The following is a 20,602-nucleotide window of genomic DNA, read 5'->3' as shown; positions in this document are numbered from 1 at the left end:
GTAGCACAATGAGAGAGAGAGAATCCAAAGAAAGGGAACAGAGATAGAGGTGTAGCAGTGGAGGCTGGTAGCTCCGATGTCAGTGAAGAGGATTCACCGCCCCACTGACATCAGAGCCACCAGCCTCCACTGGTGTATAGCCTACAAGAGTTTATGGCAGGTATGATGGTTAGTGATAGCCTACAAAGTATGAGGGCTGATGATAGCCTAGACATGCATCGCTAGGTCAGGGCAACCTGAAGTGCTAGAACTGTATGCAGCCCTTGGCCTAATTTCAAAAGCCCTCTGCAAGTGATCAGGTCAGAGCCTTGTTTGGCAAGAGTGATTTGTCTCTCCCCTGGCAGCCTGCTGGGCAGGGAGGAAAAGGAAGTGGAGCAGAGAGAGAGAGAGGAAGGAGCCATGTCCACTACTGACTTTGGCCACTGCTGTCAGGAATGAATCTGAGCTTGTAGAGATGTCTGGCAGCTCAGATTCAGATTCAGAGTGGGAACAGCCAGAACAGGGGGAGGCACCCTCCCTAGTGAGCTCAGATAGGGCAAGACTTTCTTCCCAAGACCTTAATGCACAGATGGCTCAGCCTGAAACCACCACCCCCCCCCCGCTTCCTCCACCATGAGAATTCAGGTTTTGGAGGAGGAGGAGCAGCAGAGTGAAGGGCGTAACTTGAGGGATGCTAGGATCCCTCTGGAGAGTGAAGCAGGAAAAGTTAGAGGCAGGGCTCAGATGCTCCAACAGGTTGGCCACTCATGAAAGCCAACGTAGGAGGGAGCTATCCTAAGGGAGGGGCATCCCTGCGAAGCTAGTCTGGCCGAGAAGTTCTTGCCCAGACTGCTGGCAACTTCTCTAACTCCCACTTGGTCTCCTCCACTGATATTCGTAGATGTGTGTATTAGCTGTTTCATTGCAGTCTGAGAGTTTCCTAGAATCTGCATTTGTAAAGAAGCTAGTCCTTAACTAATAAAGTAGTGTAGCTCGAAGCCTTGTTTCCTGGAGTGTGTTGACTGCAAAGGGGGAGGACAAAGGAATGTGACAGCTGCACACTGCTTAGATCTTAGGAGGTTAGGTCTATCTACTTCCATGCAGCCCTGAAAGATTACCTGCAAGGGGATGTAGCCCTCAACAAAAAAGGTTCCCCACCCCTAGGGTGTCCACTTATGAATCTCCAAAAAAGGGGAAATGCATTACCAAAAAAGAGGCCAGCAATTTACATAAAATTTGCATATGCCAATTTATATATATAGATGGAAATTTAGAAATTATTATTGTAATTTAAATAAAAGTACATCTCACCATAGTGTGAAAGACTGCCACCAATGTGCTTGCCTGTTCCGTCTTCTGTTTGGGTGCTAACTGTTGATGGGCAATAGTTCTTATGGTTCTTTTCTTTAAACCAGAACTGGACAAGACAGCCTTCAGATAGAAGATGCTCCTCTGGTAGCTCTTCAAATAGAGGACTGTCCTCTGTAAAAGAGGACATGTGGCCACTCTACACCACCCCTGGCCTAGATACTGGGGTCAAAAGATCTGTTTCCTAGGCAAATAGATGTCACAGTGACAGTGTTGGAAGCTAGAAATTTCCCCCCGTTTAGAGTTCTACCCTCTGTACACCACCCACAGCTTAGACAAAATAGTTCTTTCCTAGCTTTACCTACCTCTCAGGAGTATTGTGAAGCGACAATGCCATATCTGAGTAAATGTGTGAAAATCAAAAAGCTATTTCCTACTTGGTCCATAGTGTGGATTAAATTCTACAGTCATTCTGAGATTATTATTTTTTTTAAAGATGAGTGCTTTTGAAAATAAAGGAAATATTATTAATAATGTAAACTAAAGCTCAGTTCCCCAGAAAATGTAGGTAGTATTGGTAGGTGGTTCACCTGACTTGGGCAGTGGTGTTGAATCTGATCTAGATGGGGTTGCACTCCCCCTGAAAAAGGTACTATACTACAAGGGAAAAAATGAAACACCCAGATCATATTCTATTGAGAGCGAACGTGGAATACTTAACAGAAACCAATGACATATTACCTGAAAACCCAGGTTAACGTACTGAAACTTTGCTAGAGCCAGCTTGCAAGACTGACACCAACGTTACAACTCAGATCATAATTTGCTCCAGTTGAGTTATTCGGAAGCCTTCAAGTTTTAGAGATGAGTGACTGAATATCTGAACTACCAGATGTTTCAAGCGTACTGATTTATTTAACTGATGTTCCTTTAAACAAAAACAGGGAGACAGAATCATGGGGTTTGGAAGGGACTTCATCTAGCCCAACCCCCCGACAAATCATAGTGTGGATAGTGTCATTATTAATAGGTGGCACTGGACTTAGTTGTATCTGGGTGGGGTCAGGAGTATCCTCTTGTTGTCCTTGTGTAAGAGACACTATAATGTTCTTGTCGAGCATCCTGACGATGTGTCCTCTGAGTCTTCCATGGCATTAGTCCAGGCATTTCAGCATGTCAAATACTTGATTTCAATGGCAGTTTTATGGTTTGGCTTGGTTTATTGGATGGATGCTGCCATTCCTGTGTTTTATGTTTGTTTGTTTTTAATTGTATTGCTTTATTTTTTTAACTATATGCCAAACTTCAGAGTGTATCCTGAAATATAGCTCATACATTTCCTAAATCAATAAGGGTGCAATCCTATGCATGTTGAGACAGAAAAAAAAGGCCTACAACTCCCAGTATGCCCCAGCCAGTATTGCTGGCTGAGGCAAGCTGAGTGTTATAGGAGTTTTTTCGGTCTAAACATGCATAGGATTATGCCCTAAAAGAGAAAAACAGGATGTAGGGCCCCAACTTCTGTTCTCTAGTCTCTTCCCTACTGCTCAGAATCAACATGCAATATGAGCCCTGAAGAGAATGAATTCCAAACATAATGACCTAAGAGAGCTAATAAACAACAACTAGGGACAGATAGTGAAATGGCAACCGGCAGATATAAATGAGATGAGATTTTAATATAGATTGGTTTGACAAAGATAGACCTGGGGCGCCTGCATCCTGATCAGAGAAGATCACCTAGTCATATGGAAAATGAGCATTTTATTGAAAATTCAAGGATTGGTACAGAAGGTAAAAGGAGAAACTTCCAGGACTATACTTTTGAAAGGAGAAAAGGAAGAATGATGGATAAAGTATAGGAATCATTCACCTAACAATGCCACTAGTGATGTCTTCAATCCCTACAAAACCATACTCTATGCCGCAGCTTTAGAGACCAGAAAACTTCAGTGAGCCATGTACCAGGACATTTTTCCCCTTCAGATATGCAATTAATTTTCAGATAGATAGATGATAGATAAATAGATAGGCCATGTAACTGTTCATTCATTTACTTATGAAAGCCAAAGCAGGAAGGCTCCAATACAGGTCCATTCATTTCCAAACTGGAGGCACCAGGTATAGTAGGGGGCAGCAGCCAATGGCCTGGCGCCACCTCCTTGCCACTGGCCCCTCCTCCTCCCCAGCTGTGACACCATTTCCTCCACCTGCACAGCTGCCATTCCGTTCTCCTCCTCCTCTTCTGGCCCACCCAGCCCCTGGCAGCAGAGTCTTGTAAGATGGAGAACAGGAGAGGAGCCAGGGCCACCCATCAGCGATTGCAATGTGGAGGGAGACATGGGCACGTGGGTAGCATGCTGAGGGCCCACACAAACATCAGCCTGGGCCTTATGCACTGATTTAGCCAGTGTTTTTAAACAGTAGATCGTTTATGTTCCCCGTTACAAAAATTACAAGCATGAAAATATTTAAATGATCAAGAAGTCTAAGTCAACTCATTGTTTCCTGAAATTAATTTTTCCTTAATGTGTATGTCTCCCACTGAAACAAGTACAGAAAACAGCAAATACTTAAATTGTCAGCAGCTGTGTCATATTTTTCTTTTAGATTACTAAACATTTTTTTAGTCCCCACCCCATATAACCATCTCTCTCTCTCTCTCTCTCTCTCTCTCTCTTTAGAAAAATAAAAAACAAACCCATAACTAATGTTCAAGGTCTTCCATTTGATTGAGCTCCTATCGCTACTTTCTGTTTTAATACAGTAATTTAAACCATCCACCATTCAGAACAGCTATCTTCATCTGAGTACATCTCAATGTTGTTATAGCTTCCTTTTGTTTAGAATTACACAATTTATCCTGATACAGTCCTAGGCCAAATCTTGCTCTATACATCTCAGAAAAGGGTGACATACAAGATGATTCACTAGCAGCCATGTAATTCTGACCCTAAAACTGTTAGTGGGTGGTTTGTCTGCCCAGCTAGATGATATTTGACCTGTTGGGGGTGGGGGTTGCACTACCTCTAATGGATCAGGTTCATAGTTTGGGGGTGATCTTGGACCCAGAACTGTCACTTGAGGTACAGGTGAACTCAGTGGCATGGAGCACTTTTTATCAGCTTAGGCTGGTATATCAACTACGCCCTTATCTGGACAGAGATAGCCTAGCTACAGTTATCTATACTCTGATAACCTCTCGTCTCGGTTACTGCAATGCATTATACGTGGGGCTGCCTTTCAAAACAGTCCAGAAACTTCAGCTAGTCCAAAACAGGGCAGCAAGATTGTTAACAGGGACTGGCCAATGAAATCACAGTACGCCAGTGCTTTTCCAGCTGCACTGGCTGCCAGTCCATTTCCAGGCCGGATTCAAAGTGCTGATATTAACATTCAAAGCCCTTAATGGCTTGGGGCCAGGTTATCTGAAGGATTGCCTCCTCCCATATGTGCCTACCCAGACCCTAAGATCATCCTCAGTGGCCCTTCTCCGTGAGCCCCTGCCAAAGGAAGTGAGGTGGGTAGCAACCAGGAGGAGGGCCTTTTCTGCTGTGGCACCCCGGCTGTAGATTGAGCTCCCTAGGGAGGTTCACCTGGCACGTACATTGTACTTCTTCCAGTGCCAGGTGAAGACCTTTTTATTCTCTCAGTATTTTAGCATTTTAGCTTCCTAGTCTTTTAGCTTTGCTGTTTTAAATCTGTATTTTAAATCTCTGCATTGCTGCTAGGTTTTATTCTGGTTGTATTGTTATATTGGGGTTTTAATGTTTTCATATTTTATATTATTTTATCCTGCACTTTTTGGTTTTAATTTTTGTGAATTGCCCAGAGAGCTTCAGCTATTGAGCGGTATAGAAATGAAATAAATAAATAAATAAATAAATAAATAAATAAAAGCTGTCTTGTGGACAATAAATAAATAACCCTTTCAAGAAATAAATATTGCCAAAACTTCAGTTTATTTCAAACTGGCACCAATGCAATGCTTTTGCTTAATGCTGGTTGCCACCTGGGAGCGGAGGGATATTTACCGAGATCCCAGCTAAGGAAGGAAGGTTTAAGCCTCCCCTCCCTGCAATGCCCGTTGCAATCACTCCCTATCCCCCTCCACATGCCTAGTATGTAATTAAAAAAAAAAACATTACGTGATTGCTAATCACGATGTTAACAAAACATGTAGTTAGGCCTATCACTATTATTATGCCATATATATGCTGGCTAATCCACCCATAAGTAATTTGTGATTTATAGATGTCATTCAAAACAGGTTTGGATATGCTCTTGTGTAAGCAAGGCCAGCCCAAGACATTTTGCTGCCTGAGGTAAAGGAAAAGTCCCATCCTCCAATCCAATCCATGTACAGAAGCTGACTAGACTAGCAGCTGAATCTTATTTCAACACTGGTGATGGGACAGTGTCCTCCATTGTACCTGAGGGCAGCAGGCTAGCTTGGGGGGTGCAGGTCAGGCTGCACAGCACACACAGCTCAGTCAGCCCAATACCTTGCCACTTCCCCTTGCCCCCAGCATCCGGTGGCTGAGGCAGCCATCTCATTCTCCCCAGTGGCAGGGCCGGCCATGGGAAGGTCTCTGCAGATATGCATTGAACTTATGCTTAGTGGAGGATTGAGCTCACACTCACCCTCTCTGGCTTCTGGCATGTCCACTGAGGATCCATGTGTTGGAAATCCACGTGTGACCTGGACCCCAACTGTGAAAGGCGTTAACTGTGCAGCTTAGTATTATGCATATTGGGCACTACACATTCAAATCTGATGGCCAAAATGCAGGCGTCAGACAGGGGGCAGGCATTCCCCAAATCCCCCATGGCATGTATGCTCTAGGCACCTCTGAGAAATCTTTGGTAAGCTACTTGGTGCTTACATTTTTAACCAATTATGTGGAATTCTTCATTGGGCTAGAAATGCTATATCGAGACTGAAATCCTATGCACACTTCCATGGGAATAAGTCCCACTGAATGTAATAAGTCTTACTTCCAAGTAAACGTGCAGGGGGTTTGATGGTTAAAACACCTATTTTGGCTCATACAAAATCAGCAGAAGCAATATCAGCACCGATTTTGCAGCCTCTTGGGCAAGGTGCCCTCAATGGGGTCTTCTCCCTTAGTGGGGCAATCTGTTCTTTGTCTCTGTCACCACTGCCCGTTTGCTTGACCTCTTCCTCTGGGCTGACTCAGCCCTATTGCACAGAAGGAGAGAGCAAGGCCAGTGGAGGCAACTGCTTCATCTCCATGCTCTTTTTATGCTTGGAAGAGCACAGGTGAATAGGCAGCAAGGGTAAGGAGGAGGGGCAAGGGGCCCCCTGCTGGGATGTGGGTCTTGGCAGGTGTCCCAATATGCCAACCTCTAACACCAGCCTTGACACCAGGAGTGTTATTCTGTAATACTTGCAAGTATTAAAAAGGAACAGAACAGCATTGGTTCACTCTTGACTATATAAACCTTCAAGGCTACTTGCAGTAATGCTGTTTTAATTAGAGAAGCCTCCCCACCCCGCCCCAAAAAAGTTTTAATTGGTTTTGCTTTTGCTTTCTGTTAGAGAAGACCCATATGCTTAAGGGAAAATACCACCTCTATATTCTTATTCTTGCCAAACATCATAACCTTAGATTTTCCAGGATCAATTTCCAACCTAATTCATAATACTAATCTACTTTACACAGTCACTTGTACAGATTACTAAAATAAAAGATTACACCATCTTGATGGCTTTTTAGTTGATAAGGCAGTATATAAATGTTAATAATCAAATTATTATTAATAATAATGTCCGTGAATAATCTAAAGCAAGAAATGCTAAATAGCGGTCGTAACCTTAGAACTGCACTATAACTTGAAATATGTTGTTAAAGCTTGAAATAAGCATTGTAACCCTTTTTTAAAAAAGATCTTTGTGAAATGGCTGTTGCCTGGCCTAAAACATCTGGTGTAGAGATGAAAGTAGGAATCAGCGCCAGGATATCCAGTTCAGGCCCTGAGTTAGCTGACAAGTGCCAATCTCTCCCACTGTTACGTGGCTATCCTTTGATAAACGTAAAGGAACTGTATGATTGGGCATGAGCAGGCAGTCAAAATAGTTTTCCTAGAGTGGTCTTCCACACATATGGGTGGTAATTGCTCCACAATTAGTAAACGGTAGCTACTTCTTCAAATCACAGGTCGGGTGGAAGAAAGGACCTAACAACATGTTACATTAATAATGTGATTAGCAGTCACACAGTGGTTTTAAAAACGAAATACCAGCTGCAGGGGAGGTGATTTCTTCAGGAACACAGCATGCAGGGAGGGGAGGTTGAAGCTGCGATATCCTCCCTAGCTGTGATATTAGTGAAGGCTCCCCCTGCCCCCCACGCAGCAATTAGCTAACACCTAATTCTAATTGCCATGTGGAGTGGGGCAGTTTCACCAATATGTGGCTAGAGAGGGAAAGCTTAAACCTCCCTTGCCCACTGAGGACAATTCTCACTCACACACCTGGTATCTATTTTTGTTCAACATCTGTTTTTACAATCATGATTGGTGATCATGTCATTAATGTAACATGTAGTTAGGGCCCAAAGTCATTCTGTAGAGCCGGTTTTGTGAGGTATGCATAAAGTATGTGTGGCCTGCAGCATAGTGAAGGATTTACTTTGGCATCAATTTCTTGTTTAAAATAAAACTGTACCGAGGGCAGGATGTTGCTTTTAACTAGCCTGAGATGACTAATTATTAAACTCATTTTCTAAAGGTTAGCATATACAGAAAAGCAATTATATGGAGATTAAAACAAGTTCAGAAACCTGATTCATTCTGAAAGTATGGTAAACCTAAGTCTTGTACTATTTCTGAGTTTTAATGACCTCAGGAACATTTTTTTTAAAACTTAGATGTCAAATGCAATTTCGAAATGAGAGATGAAATATATTTAATGCCTTTTTTACATAGTACAGAGCACACATTTCACAGGCAGGTTCTTTTAGTGAATCCCAGAAGCTTGGCAGGAATTCCATGCACGTAGTTTAACCCCGTAGACTCAGCACTCTTGGAAGCATTATGCTAGGACTGTAATGTGGATAACACAGCATGATTTTACTTCCCTCCCCCACCCCCACATCTGAGTTAAAAGAAAGCAAAGCCATCAAATTGACCCAATTTCCAGAGGAGTAGCTGTGTTAGTCTGCTGCAGCAAAAATGACGACGAGTCTTGTGGCACCTTAAAGACTAAAGTTAAAGATCCAGTTAAGGCACATCCACATATATAGTATTTTGCAGTGTTGGCAAACTAGCAAAGAGAAGCTGAATCTCTTCCCTCTCCCCCAAAACAATTTTACCTGGCCCCCTGATCCAGTTTCGATCAAGGTGTATCAAACAATTGGGCCGTGGTTTTACTTGTAAAGGAAAGAAAGATACACTACACTTTAACGTTATCTCTTTTGTGGGGGGGGGGGGTTGTACACAATGCTTTAGGCATGCCTGATTGCACGTGCTGTATAACTGTGAAGCCCTTATTGCTAGGTGGCTCCAACTTTATTTTAGAGCCAGATCATTTGAATGTAAGGAGATCAGTTTGGCAAAATACAATTCGATCCCCCATTCCATTGTCTGGAGAACAGTGTGGCCACCACCAAGAACAAAGGCGTTGGTCATCCATGACCCACAGGACACAAAAAAACACTGTCGTTAGGCCCACGTGTAACCCTGCGCAGTGCAGCCCTCTGGTGGAATGCCTGGATTTCAACCCTTTCTGAGCCTGAGAATCTACAGTAGAAGGGTAAGCTCCAAGGAGAATGTGAGGAGAAAGGGGGCAAGGAGAGAGAGGTTGTGAAGAAAGGTTCTGAGGAAACCATGAAAAGGGAGAGACAGAAGCACAGAAGAGGGGTCCTGAGGAAACTGAGAAAAGACTAGAGAGCAGCAACAGCATTCTGCCCTTTCCCCAGCTGCCAGTCAGCAGTGGTTCTATAACCAACTGTCAATAACTGAAGCCTGCACTTGTAGGTGTCCATGTGTCCTCTTTTACAGAGGACAGTCCTCTGCTTGAAGGGCTGTCCTGTCCAATTCTGTTTGAAAGATAATGAATTGCAAGAAGTGTTATCCATCAAGAGTTTGCACCTGGATAGAAGGCTGAAGAGGCTAGCACACAGGTCACCTGGGTGAGTCACAGTCTTTCACAGTTTGTTGATATGTATAATATTTCTATTTCAATTATAATAATAATTTATACATTTGCATCAATGCATATAAATTAACATAGGCAAATTTTATGCACATCAATGTCCTCTTTTGGCTCTTTTTTGTGATGCATTTTCTGAATTTGTCAGTTCATAAGTGGCTATTTAATAACCAATAACCTACATTTGCTGTCCAAATAACTATTAGACTCCATCCCCTCCATGTTATTATTTTAGAGACTTTAAATCATTCATGCATTTGAATGTTCATTTTGCTTCATCTCCCTGCCCCCCCCCCGCCCCTTTCCCTTCCCTGTTAAATCCTAGTTCTTGTTTTATAAGTTGCTCACTGGTTTCTTCCCCACCTCTTTTCAGGGAACAGGTATTCTCATGGGCTGGAGGCACCACATGCTGTTTTGGGTCAGCATTTTCCTCCTCAGCCATCCCACTATATGAACTAGCAAAGAGAAGCTGGATCTCTTCCCTCTCTCCCAAAACAATTTTACCTGGCCCCCTGATCCAGTTTCGATCAAGGTGTATCAAACAATTGGGCCGTGGTTTTGCTTGTAAAGGAAAGAAAGATACACTACACTTTTTGTGAACCGCCCAGAGAGCTTCGGCTATTGGGCGGTATAGAAATGAAATAAATAATAATAATAATAAATAAACCTAGGTTCCATGGTTTCTACCATCCCACATAATTGCTGGTAGGAACAGTGTGGCTACACTCATCATACTCCTTTTGAGTTGTATGCTCAATCAGGTGCCCACTTATATCTCAGCGTACACAGTAGGGGCATCCAACAGTCAAATCTCAGAGCTGCTTAGAGACCATACATCTATTTAAAACACTGAGAAGCAGCCAGGCTCTGTGTGTGTGTGTGTGTGTGTGTGTGTGTGTGTGTAATGTGGATTTTATCTATCTGCTATTCCCATTTTCTTTACATAGGCATACAGTGCAGCTTTCATTAAAACACTGGCTTTAATGGGTTGCATCAAATTGCAATCTTAGTCTTCAAGACTGATTTCATTCTCAAATAGTTATTGCCCCTGAAAGTAATTACTTAATGAAGGTGGAGCTGCACATGTATGGAAGACATGTAAGATTCCACTAAAATAATGCAAAAATAATACCCATACCTTAAAAAGAACTAATCCATTTCTGCAAAGTATTCAAAGACAGTGTTCATCTGCCAGGGTGGTGTTGGTGACCAAGCATGTTGTTGTGCAGTACTGGAAGTTTAAGCAGTCCCCTTCTTTGGAGCAATGGATAGAGGGTTTAGATCTGGCCAATGGGGAAAGTATTATTTATAGCAGAAAAGGCACTGTGGAGAAGCATGATTCTATTTGGCAGCTGTTCCTGGAGATGTTTAGCAATTAGAATCACTGGATACTCTTTAGTGTCCATCAGTCCAAAGTGTGTTTAATATTATGGGATGGAGGGTGGGGAGCTGAGATGGATGAGCTTGAAGAAGACATTGCCGATTTTGTTCTATGCCTTGTATTTTTGCACCTTCTGAAACTTCCATGGAGTTTTCAACACAAACAAAAGGAACACTTTTACATTATGGAGGGAGCAATGCTTTGGCTGCTAGACAGCACCTAGACAGCCATAGGATATTCTGTTTTCCTGGAACCAACCTCGGAGCCCATGCTCCAAGGTCAGTTCCCAGAAAACTGACCTCCCCCAACTTCCGCGCTGCCTCGGAGGCAGCATGGAGAAGCCCCGTCCTCAGTGCTCAGAAGAGGAATGCGGAGCGGCTGAAAAGGGGCATGGCTGGGGGCGTTCTGGGGCAGGGAGAGCAGAACTGCGTGTACGATACATCCTATGTGTCGTACAGCAGCCTCCTCTCCCACTCGCCCCCCCGCCCCCGCAGCCAGACTGCCACAATTGGCTGTCTAGCAGAAAAAGCATGGCAGGAGAGGCACGGAGGGAATGATCCCTCTGTGCTTCTCCTGCCTTGCTTTGGATAGGCAGTCACCTCCAAGTTCAGAGGCAGCCACCTATCTAGATAGGATTGCGCCCTAAATGATGGATCTGGAAGCCATGTATGAGTTAATGGGGGGGGGAGCATTACAAGTTTAGAAATCTGAACTGTTCCAACTCAATTCAGTTTAATTGTTCAGAGTCTTCTGCATCTCACAGGTCTTTTAATGCACATTTTTATAGGTAAGGGAACTGAATTTGTAAATCCTGTTCACCCAATCTTGTGGCACTTACAACATCATTAAATGTTGCTCACTGACTTTGTGGCAGAGGTTCTTTCCCACTGGAATCTCTTAAGGCAGGAGTAGGCAACCTTTATGGACTGTGGGCACATTTCACAATTTGAGAAAGTGCCCTGGGCTCCTCTGTAAAATGGTGCCATGGGAGGCGTGGCAAAAGACAAGTGACCTGCCCAAAAGACTGGGTACAAGGCAGTTAGGTCTGAGCCCCAACACACTAAGAACTCCTTGAAATCCACAGGTTTCAGCAACCACAAAAATGTATTTCACAGCAATCCCAGTTGCTGGTAAGAAAATGTGTTTTTGTTTTTTTTAAGTGAGAAGAGTAGGGCACCTTGGGAGGTGCCAGGAAAGGTATCTGGGGACACATTGGTATTCCTCGCATCCAATCCATGTCTTAAAGTGGTGGGGGGACCATAAAGACCAAAGCACAATAACAATGTAAAGATTACTTAGTTTGGCTCCAAAGGTCACTTCCTTTGCCTTAAGTTGACGGTTGCCAGGTTCTCACAAAGAGACTGTGCCTAAGCTGTAAGTGCAGCCAGTGCCCATCCAGCACCATTCCTCTAATGGTCCTTACCCTAACCTCTTCCCATGCTTCCTTTGGAGCAAAAGCAACCACAGCCTTGCTCGCTGCCTTGGACCACTTAGGAGTGGAGAACCCTGTGGCCCTCCAGATGTTTTTTGACTCCAACTCCCATCAGCCCCAGCCAGCATGGCCAATTGTCAACAATGATGGGAGTTGTAGTCCAATGACATCTGGACTGGAGGGCCACAGGTTCTCTGCCCTTGTTTTAAAGACACAGGCACCATCTCTGTGCAATGATCTGGCTGATGTATGAGAAATTTGTTTCAGTTCGTTTTTGATCAGGATTTACCCAGTTCTCACCTTCCGCACTGAACACAGACCCAGGCGCCATCTGCAGTTGTAGTCTGTACATTTCCAAGCTCACAATGTGATGCGTGGACCCCAAAAATGTGTTCAACAACATGCGTACATTTGAAAAATGAGCATGAAAAAGTGCGTTCTTTGAAAAACACACACAAATATGTTTTAATCAATGGGAAAATAATATCTACATTTCAAAGATATGCACAATTGAGGTGTACATTTGGAAAAATATGCATGTAAATATGCACAGATTTTCATGTGAAAAGAAAAAAAACAAAGCTCTCAATCTGATACAGACTCAAGTTGGAATGAGCTCCAAGATGGAATTCGGAGGACTTCAGAGAGCTTGAGTTTTGCTGATTTGCACATCCCTACCTGGGAGTCCTATTTATGTTATCATGCATTTCCAGTGAAGTCACTATGAAGCCAAAGAGTGTCCTTTGGTAAGCTTTCCAACCATCTACCTCTCTTGGCTAGTAACAACCAAGCCACATCACATCCCCATATGACAAATCCTGGGATTCAAAGGCAGACTACAAATATTGACAATAGCATCAAACAGGACGAGATGTTTGACACAACAACCACCAAATACAATCTGGCTGGCTCCATCGCTGGCACTGACACGGATCACTGTTTCTCAGAGAGACAGTTGATGAACAGATTTGGCAGCTGGGAACAGAGAAAGATGAAAAGCCCAGTCTATGGGGAGGAGGAGGGAGCTCTGAAGCCTCTCAGTCAATGAACCTGAGATATCTCAAGGCAGCAGCACAATCAGGCTTCCATCCTTTCTAGAAGACTTATCCTGAATTTAGAATAGTGTGGCTCTAGTGGACCTTTGTTGCTTATATTTAATAGCTTTTATCCCCTCAAGTAACATGTCTAATATCCCAGCCTTCTCCAACATGGTGCCCTCCAAATTTGTTGGACTACAAGTCCTATCATTCCCAGCCACTACTACAATTGGTCGTGCTGACTGGGGGTGATGGGAATTTCAGTCCAATACATCTGGTGGGCACTAGGTCAGGGTAGGTCATTATAGCCAGTCTGTTCTCTCTATACACATGAAGCTACCTTATACTTAGTCAACCCAGTACTTTTCTACTCCTCTGCCTGGCAGTGGTTTACCAGGGTAGAGGCCTTCTTCACTATCTGCTACTTGATGCTTTTAAAAAAAAAAGTGGACAGGCCAGGGATTGAAACTGGGAGCTTTTGCATGCAAAGCATGTGTTCCACTGTTGAGTTATGGTCCCTCCATAGTGCTTCTGAAAAGTTCAGAAAACCATTTTGAGTTTTATTTTGCTCTGGATGCCTTGATGCCTTTACCCTGAAAGACATGTAATCTGACAGCTTGCTTGGTTTCCTAATGAAAAGAAGTGTTTAAATATACCCCCTGACATAATGCTGCTGCTGCCATTGCATTAAAGCCCTAGGGCAGCCTTCCCCAAACTTGTGCCCTCCAGATGTTTTGAATTTCAGCTCAGATCAGTCTGAGCCAGCATGGCCAATGGGCAAAAATGTTGGGAGTTTTAGTCCAAAACATCAGGATGGCACCTGGTTGGGGAAGTCTACTCTAGAGACCTTGGCATGTTGGACCATTACTTGCTCCCATACAAATAACCTTCCCCAAACCCATGGAGCTGCACTGGAAATATTGTATAGTACACCAAAGAGAGGAACATAAATGTATTCTATCTATCTATCTATCTATCTATCTATCTATCTATCTATCTATCAAAATAACAGTGGTCAAATGATGGGCCTGTTGAAATGTTTGCTGCTATGCAAGTCTGGAAAATAAGGAGTTCTTCTCAGAGTCTGTACCTGGCAACTCTAGTTTAGATTAGGTTTCTCCTTAGGCTCGATGTTACACTGAGAACAAGGCTAACTGTACAGTCCTATACACATCTATTCAAACACAAGTCCCATTGAGTTCAATTAGGCTTACTCCCAGGGGAATACAGGTACATGTAGGAACATGCATAGGTTTCCACTTTCAGAGACTGTTTGACAAAGTTTTGATTTATCTTTACCTCATTTATTCATAATTGAAATAAGAGTTTTAATTAAGAGTAAGGGAGAATAGCCATTATAAATTACAAATTAGTGAAATAAGGGGCAGTGATTCACCCTACCAGGGACATGCGATTGATGCTTCTTTCAAACTGAGTAAATTATTAATATATTATTATATTTATTTATATCCCGCCTTTTTCCCAATATTGGGACTCAAGGTGGCTTTACAACAGTAAAACCTATACAATTAAAACCTATAAATAGAAATATAAATACAAGTGTACAAAAGTAAAAAAAAATAATTAAATCATCAATATTAAAATTGTAAACATATCAGAACATTAAAAGACAACAGGAAAAATAATATCCATCTGTCATATTTTCACAGGTCCAGACTAGTAATCCCCAAAGGCCTGCTGGAACAAAAACGTTTTTACATTCCTACGAAAGCATATCAAGGAGTGTGCCGCTCTCGCCTCCCTGGGAAGGGAGTTCCAGAGCCTGGAGGCAGCCACCGAGAAGTTCCTCTCCCACGTTCCCACCAGGCATGCCTGTGATGGTGGCAGGACGGCGAGAAGGGCTTCCCCTGAAGGCATGAGTAGGCTCATAGGAGAGAATACAATCTTTCAGATAACCTGGACCCGAGCCATGTAGGGCGTTATAGGACATGACCAGCACTTTGAATTGTGCCCGGAAACAGACTGGGAGCCAGTGAAGCTGTTTTATTTTTAACAGGGGAGTTGTATGCTCCCTGTAACCAGCCCCAGTCAGCAGTCTGACAGTAAATGATTAATTAGTGTATTTAAGATATCTTTATTTAAGGTACGCTATGACCTCTAGTGGTCGGAGAAAAGCCATCCATGGTTTAATACAGGAAACTGTGCTGTGTGTGTAGTTTAGAGCAGGGGTGGGCAACTTGTGGCCCTCCAGATCTTGTCTGGAGGGCCACAAGATGGTAATCAGCCCTGACCATTGGCCATGCTGGCTTGGGCTGACCATAGCTGGAGTCCAACAACGTTCAGGGGACCACAGGTGGCCCACTCCTTAGAGCAACAGTTTTATTAAAAACAAGAAACACAACAAACCAAAGCATAGTCACCTGTTGAAGTTTTGTGTCTTTCTTGAGACCCACAAATTCATCCCACCACCTCTGTTTAAGTTCTTGATGATGCATGATGCCAACACACACTTCCACCTGGGGGATACCAATGATTTTGTGGTGTGGGGAGGGCCCCGTGCCTTTTAATTTAACACCTGCATGACATACAAAAATTCAGCAGGTGAAGCTTTTCTCATTGCTGCATGTTCATGCCAAGAAAATGGCACCTGCTGATTTTTGTTTCTGCTTATCATACCCTAGTTAAATGCACAAGAGCCCTGCTAGGAAGAAAAACATGTTGTTGTGCTTTTTAAGGACAACTCTGCAGGTTTAAAAATGAGAAAGGACTTAATAGCACACAATTGAACAGTACAATCCTGTACATGTTTATTTAGAAATATGTCCCACTGTCTTCAATGGAGCTTATTTATGCAGGTTGCTGCCTAAGTTACTTTCTCCACTCCCGAATGGAAACACAAGAACTTTCACCTTCTTCCTGTACAGTAGGAACTATGTGGCATGAGGAAAGCCCAGCCTGTCATAAATAGAAGGTGGAATTGTTCAGCCAGAGAAGGTCACTGTACCTTTGCAAGGTTGGTTTATTCAACCCCTGTACCCTTCTCACTGGAGAGTCTTCATTTTGCTGCAAAGGGGTTGTCTCTTATTTCCCTATATCTAATTCTCATCCTCTGGCCAAGTGTTAAGGAGCCCATGTGTCCTCTTTGACAGAGGATAGTCCTTTGTTTGACGGAGTGTTAGAGCACTATCCTCTATTTCAGGCCACACTAAAGGCATGCTGCCCACCCCTGCTCTATTTGAAGGCATCCTCTGTTTTAAGGTCTGTCTAGTCCAAATCCAGTTTAAAGACAGAGAGCCATAAGAAGGGACAGCAGCAGGGGCCTTGAAGTTACCCATCTCTTGTTAGCACTGGGAAAGGAGAATGAGCAGCCAGGCATACAGGTCAGCTGGTCACAGTATTCCTCACTAGGTTGAGATGTATTATATGTCTATTTGAATAACTATTATTCCTAAATGTGCATCGGTACATATATAATTATATCAATTTTTATGCAAATCTGGATCTTCCTTGGTCCTCTTTTTTGGTGATACATACATGGCCATCCTAGCCAGAGTGGGTAGAGCCCACCTACCCCAAAACTGTTAATAGCCTTGCTAGGGGAGGAAATCAAGCACAATTAAGGATGTCTCTACACTGGTGTGTTGTTGTACGTTTGTCATTCCTCAACCATGGAATTTTCCAGGTCCTTTACATGACGTCGTCGCCCTCCAGTGGTTGTTCCGCACTTTCCCCTGCTTTTCCCATACTATCTCATAACAGGGAAAATATGGTATTTTCTGTGGTTGCGCCATGAACCAGCCCATGTACTTGTGCAATGGCGAAATTAGGCACTGTGTGTGGGCGTTTGTGGGGCATGTGGTTATGATGACAATGGCCGTGACGATGATTGGGTGGAAGTGTCACCATGCTGTGCCTGCACCCTTCTGCCTCCTCATCATTCGTTACTGTTTCCCAGCAGAGTGGCATTGCACTAATATGGCATGGCCGCGAACACAGATATTGCTGGTTGTCTGCAGGCTGCTGCTCCACCTGCCTGCAATGTCCGTGGGGTTCCTGCTCAACATTTTGCGGGGAGACAAAAAGCAAGTGAGGGATAGGCGTGAAATGTAGCCAAGCCGTGCTCAGCTCCACATCTCAGGGATGCCTGAGCAGGTGGACGGGGAGGGAGGGCAGTTTTCAATGGCCCCTACATGATACAGGCAAACGTCAGCATGTGCAACCCGTTCCCACTCGATGCCATCAATTTCCTTTCCCAGTGTACACACAACAAAGTGTTACTGCTTGCTTTTATGGAGACAATACTGACTTGCACACATGGGGGGGGAGACTTCTGTAGTCCCGAAGGTACTGTGAATTGTATATAGAAGTTGCCAAGGTAGGGATCAGAGGCAGCAGAAGTTCATGCTGAGACGGGGGAGGGACTACCCCAGTGGGGGTGGACAGGGGGTGTACAATGCTGCTGACATCCGATAACATCCCACCAGGCTCCACCCACAAGTGCAAATGGCAGGTAGCATTGTGCAGTAAAGAAAAACCAACTGTGTAAAGAGCCAATTTAAAATCCCACAAAGAATCCGGAAGAAGGAGCAGTAAATTGAGGGATAAAAGCCTCATGTGGAGAAGCCCATAGATACTTGTATTGTGAACTCTGAAAAAATAGAGAAAACGCAGGGAATACAGGACAGCTGTACCATGAAACTATACAGCTCAGTGATTCCACACACAATCATGGGTTGCTATTCATATAACCATCTAGCCATAAAATGTGTGGAAGTCTTATCACTCGGTAAAAACCCCAGCCTTCACCACTACACATGAAAATGCATGATAGCAACCACCTTTGAGATAACTTTATTATTGTATTTATATTCAATCTTTCCTCCAAGGAGCTCAAGAAGGTGTTTGTGGTTCTCTCCCCACCCCCATTTTATCCTCACAACAATCCCATGAGATAGGGTTAAGCTAAGAGATAGTGACTGGCATGGGGGGGGGGGGCGTAATTTCCATCCAGACCACAGCATGCAGGGAAGGGAAGTTTAATCCTTCCCAGCCTGGCCCCATGTTAAAAAGCTCCCATTGGTGCCCATTACTCCCATCTATCTATCTATCTATCTATCTATCTATCTATTTCATTTCTATACCGCCCAATAGCCGAAGCTCTCTATACATGCTGTGCACCTAAATTCCTCCCTCAAGGTTGCCCTGAATTAAAGAAAGCGATACCCTGACATGCTTGCAACCCACAGTATTAATGTAACACCAACCTGGTGACCTCCAGATGTTTTGGACTACAAGACCCAGCATTCCTGATCATTGGCCATGCTGACGGAGGCTTGTAGGAGTTGAAATCCAAAACATCTGGAGGGCACTAGGTTGGAGAAGGCTGATATAACATGTAGTTAGGACTTGAATGGGGATCTGAATCTTGGTCTCTTCAGTTTTAGTCCAACACACTAACCACTGTACCACAGTGGCTCTCTACCAAATGGCTAACTCAGCTGGTCATCAGATTTCAATCCTATCTTTAGGTTAAGAAATGTCTAGGGATTCTGGATAGGGAAAATGCAGTAGGAGAGGACCAAGGCACAGAGATTTGTAGTAAGACAAAAGGGTGCAAAACAGCATGATAAGGCCACAAAAGGGAAGCCTGGAGAGACAGTGTGGGACATGATATAGAGAAGTAGAAATGGAAAAGAGTGGAAAAGAGACTATGGGCACAGTCCTATGTATGTATAGACAGAAAACAGTCCTTCAGCTCCCAGCATTCCCCAGCCAGCCATACTGGATTTTTTTTCTGTATAAACATGCATAGGATTGTGTCCTATGACAGAGAGAGTAAACGTGGAAGGAAGAGAACAAAGTTTTGGTCATGAAATAGTCCCGTTAGAGGGCGTCTTTGGATGGCTGTGGAACAGCCCCTAAAACTGGAACAAGGAAGGCCCTCTGCACTTCTAAATACCAGACAGTTCTTCTTCAGCTATCTCAGTCTCGCTACAGTTTTCTCAGCAGCAGAGAATGCATTGCAAGCCAAAACACTCTAGGGCCCTGAGGAGCCATGGTACTCCAGGAGAACTAGTTCATTGCAAGCACCACTCAACCAAGTACTCAAGAAGAATTGGTTCACTGCAAGCACCACTCAATGTATGACTGAACTGGGATTTGATGAAGCTCAGACCAGCTGCCCAACCCCAAAGGCTGTTCACAGACAACTGCCCAAGGCAGCAGGATTTTAGCTATGCTTGGTTAATAAAGAAACCCTTGCAGGGGGGAATCTAAATGCCCATCCCAACCCCTGGGGCTATCCCACCCATCAACTTTCTTCATGTAGCCCCTTGAGTTCCCCATTCCTGTATGCAATCAGTTTTTTTGCCTAGGGCAGCAAAATAACTTGAGCCAAGCCAACCCTTATCAAGCCCTATGGACAGCAACTGGGCCACAGTGGCGTACCAAATGCCCTTGATAAATATGAGATGTACAAGGTTTCCTGGAGATCAGAAAACAATGTTGGCCTGCAAGGGAGGAAACTATATTTTGAACTACCTTGGTTTAGGGTGGCCACTTATGAATTGTCAAAAAAGAGGAAATGCATCTCCAAAAAGAGAGGATGAAAGGTGCCACCAATTTGCATGAGATTTGCATATGCTAATTTATATGTATAGATGCACATTTAGAAATAATTATAAGAATTTAAATAGGAAGACAGTGAATCTCACCATAGTGCCAAAGAATGTGACCAGATTATCTCCATGCTGCTTGTTCAGTCTGTTGTCCTAGTGCCAAGTATTGATGGGCAACCTTTCTTGTGGTTCTTTATCTTCCAACTGGAATTGGACTGGGGAGTCCTTCAAATAGAGGACTGCCCTCTATGAAAGAGGACACACAGCCACCCTATGATGCTGAAAATGGCAACTTGTTATAAGTACCACAGTGTGCCCTTTGCTCACTGACTTCTGGGAATCTGCAGTGATTCTGCCTTGGGATTTGTATGCATTGTCTAGGCTGATTGCTGCTTCCCTGTCATTCGTTCACAACATGCAATAAGCAGATTTTCACGTTCACTAAAGCACAGCACTCTCTCCTTTGAAGAAAAACCTGGAATGGCTGTCCTGCACTTGCTACCTTGCAGGAAAGGGTGAGCAAAGCAATACATCCATATTTGTATTGTTCACTGGCTCATGAACAAAACTAGGTTATTCTGCTGTTAGCTTCTGTGTATGACAGTTCACTGGAAACACTTGAATCAAATAATTGGAATCCAGCTCTCCTGTTGACAACAGTAGTGTGAAAAAAAGGAATTGAATATGTAGAAGGAAATGATTTGATGGCCT

Source organism: Heloderma suspectum, chromosome 4 (genome assembly GCF_057233095.1).
Source record: "Heloderma suspectum isolate Gila_16-S chromosome 4, 16-S_ref, whole genome shotgun sequence".
NCBI lineage: Eukaryota > Metazoa > Chordata > Lepidosauria > Squamata > Helodermatidae > Heloderma > Heloderma suspectum.
The sequence above is the reverse complement of the archived record's forward strand: the minus strand, read 5'-3'. Positions refer to the sequence as shown.